The sequence below is a fragment of the Haliotis rufescens genome, unplaced genomic scaffold (genome assembly GCF_023055435.1).
Source record: "Haliotis rufescens isolate VD_foot unplaced genomic scaffold, xgHalRufe1.0.p SCAF_124, whole genome shotgun sequence".
Taxonomy (NCBI): Eukaryota; Metazoa; Mollusca; class Gastropoda; order Lepetellida; family Haliotidae; genus Haliotis; species Haliotis rufescens.
In genome coordinates this window covers 137,954-145,680 of record NW_025963807.1, presented here as the reverse complement: position 1 = coordinate 145,680, position 7,727 = coordinate 137,954, and the positions used below count along the sequence as shown (strand labels likewise).

The following is a 7,727-nucleotide window of genomic DNA, read 5'->3' as shown; positions in this document are numbered from 1 at the left end:
TACGTAAATTGATCCCAAACAGGTGCGTGTCTTGTCCAATTAAGATATACGATGAACTATCTAATTGTTTACATATTCAAGACATTATTTACTTGGTGAGAGCAGTTATTTTATGTTGTGTCGAAAAAGCGTCAAATTCCGTTCCACACATCGAGATTTTCCATACCATGAACGAAAATTAGTGGAGATATATATTAATCAAAATACCAGTGTCGTCTTTTTCCGATGTTATCAAAGACATAAAACCAGCCATGACGTCAAAAGGAATCGTGTTATTTTTAGGGTATTTCATTACATTTGATGATGAGGCTTGTGCTCCATTAATAATGATGCAACATTAGTCAAATTAGACTTACACAATCAGGAGAATATTGGAATCTAAGGACTAAGTTATAGGTTAGATAGGGCCATCCATTTCTCTATTACCTCCTTTTTATGAAGTACGATTTCATCATATCTTATGGGTATAATTTATAACTAAACGTGTACAGTTTCAATATCGATATTTGTGTTGAAATAGTTTGGTTCCTCCTGAACAAAACACCACGAAAATATATTGTCCTTACCCACAGCTAATTCTCACCAAGTGACCTGAGTTACAACAAACTAGAGCTAAGCATAGCGGAGTTATGCCCCCTTTTCTTTGTACGTGTGTAACCTCTCTGTCACCTTTTGACGTCATAGAGAAAAATCAGTTTTCGTCATTTACGGCATGCTATTTTTGGAATTGAATGTATGTCGTTATACATACGCATATAACTCCATTTGATATGTAGTTATGTCGTTCAGATATTAGGCAGTATTTTGTTCGCTCACAGTTTCCGTTAAGCTTCTTAATAAAAATTTTTGTCACACAGTACTTTTATCGGTGTACGATAAAAAGCGGAGAAATTTACTGTTTTTCAACGCAGAATAAATTCTCGGACAACACTTAGAAGTGTTTTTTTTAAAAACTGGTTTGATATGTACTGTTAAATTTACTCTATCAAATAAGAAATTTAATATTCTCCACCTCTGCGTAATTTCATAGCCAGAGGTAGATCCAGTGCCGCGTCAGCGCAATTCTCGCACAACCTTCACTTTTCCGATCTTAGGAAAATGTGCGTCAGAAAAAAAACTCGGCATCCAGAGGGTTAACTTTGATTTGATGAATATCAAATTAGATATTTAGTGATCGTAACACTCACACACACACACACACACACACACACGCACACGCACATTGTATACACTTTATAGCTACTTGTGATCAGTGCACATATTTTTATACCTTTAGATTGTGCAGTTTCATAGTGGTTAGTAAGAATATTTTGTGAATTTATACTTGTTTTATCACAAAACATGTGAATGAGTGAATGTCGTCTCATACTGCAGTCAGCAATATTGCAGCTATATGAAGGCAGCCTGTAAACCAGTAATTGATACGCACACCATCCTAGTAAATAAAACATTCGCTCGCCATGCCCATTTCTGGTGTCCCCGTCGTGATTTTGCTGGGATATTGCCAAAAGATGCGTAAATCCATGCTCTCTCAATTCAACATGCCATGCCTTGACAGACAAAACGAAATACAAAATATAACATTTATACTTACAATTTTGCAATGCAGTGTGCTTCATCAATGAAAATTGCCATCAAAATCTTCTCTTTAGTCAGGCTGTGTTCCAAGAACTGTCTCTGGACTTGCAAATATTATTATGTCAGTGTTACCAGATTGAATATCCTGAATTGATATTTGGTCCATTACATGTACAAGATCATCATCATCATTAGGCGTAGGGTCATGTTGACCCTTCAAATAAACAGATTTCATGAATAGAACACTTTTCTGTTTCTTTTGTTATTAGTGCCACCAAGGGTGAAAAAACCATCACAGTAGCATGGTTGGAGTTATTAAGTTTCTTAAACACGAATGGTGCTAATTCAAAAGTAAGTGATTTTCCTGATCCTGTTGGAGAAAAAAAAGGACATCCTTTCCTCTGAGGTAACTTACAATCACTTGTCTTTGATGATTCCTGAAGTGATCAATTATGTAACTGCATTACCTTCCATACCAACAGTTATACATGTAGTTAAGTTAAATAGAGGGCGTACATACTTAAAACACAACATCAATCCTTTGTTCCGTTCAGCAGTGTGTCAGATTCATGATGACCACATGTGTGGAGATCAGCCATCCAAGGTCACCCTGGTAATCTCCCCCCCCCCCCCCCCCCACACACACACACACAACATTTACGCTTCTTACAGTAAACTAGATGGTGGGAGCACTACCAGTGCTAGACTGTCATCTGAACAAGATCAAATAGGAAGGGAATTTTAAATACTAGCCGCTATTTCGACCGGTCCTCTCCCCAAAATGACATGACAGTGGAATAGAGCTAGCTTGAGGTGACTAGACTTGCTTTTTGTATGCATTACTAGATGATTTTTTTAAATGAAATAAATATATTCCACGGTCATTGGTGCAGGACTAATTGTGTATATCACCTGAATTTTGGTCAATACCTGAAATACTCAGTCGCCAATACAGCCCCTATTTCATATTAGGTTATGAAAATACATGTCGGTTGGAGCCTGAAGCCTGAAGTAGAATTTAGGTTATTACTCGGATGATATACATGTAAGGCAGAAAATTGATGAACTTCTTTATTATGAAGAACACAATGTTTGGGACTAATATCATCAGTTGAAGGAGTAACGTTCTGTTCCACACAATGCGTTTCACTTCTGAATGTTTTTCTAAGAGTTGATACATACACTTGCCTTGTATATATGGTTGATGTACGTCGAGTGTCTCAGAAACGCGGGATCTGCAGGTTTTAGAGCTGAATACAGTTGTGATTCAACGAATTCTTTTTTTTCTGACTCTTCCTCTTATTTCGTTTTTCAGCTTAGCATTGTGTATACACAACGTAATTAACGGATTCTGACATCAGCCACATATCTCGGACCACCCCACGAGTCTCTCTTAACGTTAGAACCGTTCAATTCACGTTCCGCTTGGTGTTGCCACACCTGTCCGCCATCTGCTGTTGAGATACTGTAACGGTTCTCGTCTGAAAAGAGGATTTCTCCACTGCTGGTGCTGTGCTACCCACTGAAGACGGTCCAGGAAACAAAGAAGAAGACTGAAAGGGTATGATTTCTATTTACTAACTTCTTTTGTTAGCAAATAAGCGGCCTTCAAAAGCGACTATGCTTGTCGTAAGAGGAGACTAACGGGTGGTCAGACTAGCTGACTTGGTTGATACATGCCATCGTATCCCAATTGTGTGGATTGAGTGTGGCGATAAACAATAAAAAACAAACAAACAGTTGTCTCAGATTATTTATATTTAAAAACATGTATATATTTGTTAAAAGTATGTTTCTATTATACTGCTCACACAAAGTAGGGGATATTGAAAAGTTACGACGAAAAGCTTCAGAATTATGTTTAATTTTCATTGGGAAACAATAATAATGTGGAAATAAGGATGTTAAGAAACAGTTTTGAAAGTAATGACTTTGATCAAGCTGCAATTTCATTTTGTCGACACTGGAAAGTTCATGAGGGGTAGAAACCCAAAAGTTGTGCTTCTATGCTTTCTTCTGGCTTGGATCATCCCAATTGCTCTCAATCTTTCGTCTTCTCGTAACCTTCGCATTGTGGAAAGTGGTGAAGTGATGGATGAACTTGGTCCAAGACCCATGTTAACACCCATTTTTGCACGTGAGGCACGTGGATTTTGTCATTTGCACGTGTGACACAAGATGTGATTTCTCATCCCCACCCCCTGGTACGTTTGAGTGCAATTTTCCTGGATGCAAGGGCATCTGGTGGGTCATTGTGAGGCTTGCTCAGACGGACCTATGCTTTTCCTCAATCATACACAAATGTTTTGTAGGCCTCTACATTACTGTCTTTGTGCCACTGATTTTAATTTCAATATACCCTACTTTTTGTGAGCAGTTTATATCCTACACATAGTAACAAATTACTATCAAAAAACCTTAATGAAAGATTGTTTCTGAAACTTATACAGTGGAAATTTATTTCAGATACCACTGGGAGTGCTTCAAAAAACGAACAATTCAACGACCAGATGACTGACAACATAGCGGAGTTTCTTCACCAGTTCGTTCCTGGCCACAGTGAGGACCTCAGTGACCGTTCTCCATCACAGAAGGTGCTCAGCGGAGGGGACTACCTCACCCTTGAGAGGCAGAAACAAGCCAATCATGCACTTACGAGATGGACCTACACCAAGTTCCAGATTACAAGGGCTTGTCCCAAAGATGGAAGAGATCCATAACGAAGCTGAATTTCTAAAGGTATATGTAATAACTGCATTTTCTGTAATTGCGATTTAACAAAAGAAGGACAGTTATTGTGTGGTTTGTAAATTGGTTTATTGTTTTGTTGCAAAAGTAACGGATTAGACTCTGTGTAATACCTGACTACCTGAAGATATTTCTTTTTCAGGTTATATGGAAACACTTGTACAGCCTCCTCTAACAAGTCTGTTGGCACTCTGCATGCTGCAAAGGAGCACAATAAATGCGGTGAATGTTACTCAGGATCCTCATGACAACTTTTACCCATGCTCTGAATTCATGGACAAGGTCACCACCGCCTACATCGTAACTGGGGGACTACATTACTTCCAAATGGAACACCTCACTTCTGTCCCAACGTCAAGTTACATGGGTGCTGTTGGCAATCCATATAAAATGATTGATTATTTTCTAGGTCATGCAGCAAAACAGTTTGTAGACAAGCACGTCTTACCGGAGGTTCCTCAACAGCCAGGTCATGGTCTCCAAATCAAACACACTAGCCTGCAGGTACTGTGGAAAACTGTACCAGAGACCAAAAGCTCTCCGCAAACACGAAGTACGTTTGCATGGATATTCTGATCCGGAATATAATGCTGAAAACAATCAGGATTCCACATCTTCAGCAGAATCAAGATCATCTATTTATCACTACACCCGTCTGTCTCTCATGCTTGGGCTTCTTCGAATAAATCACAACGATTCCATTCACATGGGAGATGGTGGCAGCATGATGAGACTAGTAAAGTGGTTCTGTTTATACTACAAGGCAAGCAAATGTCCAAAGTATGCATATGGTCTCCTTTGAAACACAGGCAAAGGCATATGCTCTCCTATATGAACGGCAGGCTTTATAGATTGATATGGAACCGCACAGTCAACCATCAAGGCAGAGAAGACACCAATCATCCCATCGACCTTGACTTGGAGCATTGCAACAGGGCTTTCAAAGATGATGTACACACATACAAGGGGAGGTACACAGATAAAAGACGATTCTCAAAGTCAGCAGAAGTGCGCTGTCAATGGAAGAATTATGCCAAAAATACGACAAATTGGCATTCCGCAAGAAAAGTTCGGGAAGGCATGGAGTTGTTGATCCTTCTTGGTGATATTCTTAAACTTGTAGAACAATTCCATTCCTATGCAGCTCTATTCAATGAGGCCAACAAGCCACTGCCACAGAGAATTCAAGAACATGCTGAGTGACATCCAAAATTGGATTTCAGAAAGTCTTAAAGTCTTCAGTAGCCGCACATACTATAACATCTGAACCTTTTTTCCCGATGTGTAATTCAGTGTCACATGATTAAAACGAGACCCTGTTGCAAAGTCGCTATCACTGTATGTTTCATGATCTTCATGTTCTGAGTCTGAGTGAGATGATGAGCTATCACTCGAGTCAAGGGAAGTTTTGTACAACTCAAGAATATCACATCTACGTTCACTACATGGGGTATTGCATGTCCATGAGTCTCTGCAGTCACCGAGACACTTGCAAGATATGGCACAGTTGTCCATAGCACTCATGACTTCAGTAAGCTCAACTCGTCGACATACGTTGGTTCTGACATACTGTTTCATTTCATCCGAAATATTCCGCCTGCCACTGAGACATTGTCTAAATTTCATGAGAAGAGCATGTGCCTGCTTTTCTGGATCCCTGCCTGCTCCGTCCTTGTCTCTTGAATATAATCCTCAACATTATTGGCTGGACCATAGTGGATGACGGTTTCCACACTTTGTAAGTCCCAAGCTGAATGGTGTTGAGCAATGGACTATCAAGGGACTATCATCCTCTTGAAACCATTTGGATCCATGAAGGACTGGGACACATATTTCTTCACTTCCCTGTTTTCCTTCTCATTCATACATATTCTGTATGTTGTTATGCATGATTGATGTTGAACTTTAATTGAAACTTTAGCTTGAAAATTGGCCGATTTCTTTTATGAAATTTAACTCCTTATAAGAATAAGATCAACATATGCAAAAACAATTGTTGTTAGATGATTATTTTTTTGTAACTGATCAACAAGATCAACTTTAGTGTTTTAGTGTTTTAACTTAGCTAATGTAATGTAATACAGTGGATGTATGCATTCCTTTTTCATAAGGGCATGAACATATATTACATAATGCCTCTACCTGGGACTGCGGCCAAACTTACAAAATTAACCCTTGTTTGAGAGTAACAAGTATCAAGTTCATGATGATTGTAGAAGTGATTGTATGTATTCATAAATGTGACACATGCACATTTTGAAATGTTAATATTTGTGCTTTAACTTTGATTTGATGAATATCAAATTAGATATTGTATACACTTTATAGCTACTTGTGATCAGTGCACATTTTTATACCTTTAGATTGTGCAGTTTCATAGTGGTTAGTAAGAATATTTTGTGAATTTATACTTGTTTTATCACAAAACATGTGAATGAGTGAATGTCGTCTCATACTGCAGTCAGCAATATTGCAGCCATATGAAGGCAGCCTGTAAACCAGCAATTGATACGCACACCATCCTAGTACATAAAACATTCGCTCTCCATGCCCATTTATGGTGTCCCCGTCGTGATTTTGCTGGGATATTGCCAAAAGATGCGTAAATCCCTGCTCTCTCAAGTCAACATGCCATGCCTTGACAGACAAAACGAAATACAAAATATAACATTTATACTTACAATTTTGCAATGCAGTGTGCTTCATCAATGAAAATTGCCATCAAAATCTTCTCTTTAGTCAGGCTGTGTTCCAAGAACTGTCTCTGGACTTGCAAATATTATTATGTCAGTGTCAGGGTGAAAAAACCATCACAGTAGCATGGTTGGAGTTATTAAGTTTCTTAAACACGAATGGTGCTAATTCAAAAGTAAGTGATTTTCCTGATCCTGTTGGAGAAAAAAAAGGACATCCTTTCCTCTGAGGTAACTTACAATCACTTGTCTTTGATGATTCCTGAGGTGATCAATTATGTAACTGCATTACCTTCCATACCAACAGTTATACATGTAGTTAAGTTAAATAGAGGGCGTATATACTTAAAACACAACATCAATCCTTTGTTCCGTTCAGCAGTGTGTCAGATTCGTGATGGCTAGCTTGAGGTGGCTAGACTTGCTTTTTGTATGCATTACTAGATTATTTTTTTAAATGAAATAAATATATTCCACGGTCATTGGTGCAGGACTAATTGTGTATATCACCTGAATTTTGGTCAATACCTGAAATACTCAATCGCCAATACAGCCCCTATTTCATATAAGGTTATGAAAATACATGTCGGTTGGAGCCTGAAGCCTGAAGTAGAATTTAGGTTATTACACGGATGATATACATGTAAGGCCGAAAATTGATGAACTTCTTTATTATGAAGAACACAATGTTTGGGACTAATATCATTA

General features: G+C 38.4%; 1 long non-coding RNA gene across 1 annotated transcript; it reads left to right on the top strand.

Annotated features, from left to right (window-relative positions):
• Positions 1-699: 699 nt before the first annotated feature.
• Positions 700-7,501, top strand: LOC125378547. Its single transcript, XR_007220281.1, has 3 exons — positions 700-3,139; positions 4,045-4,317; positions 4,469-7,501. It is a non-coding gene; the product is annotated as an uncharacterized LOC125378547 (long non-coding RNA).
• The last annotated feature ends 226 nt before the right edge of the window (positions 7,502-7,727 follow it).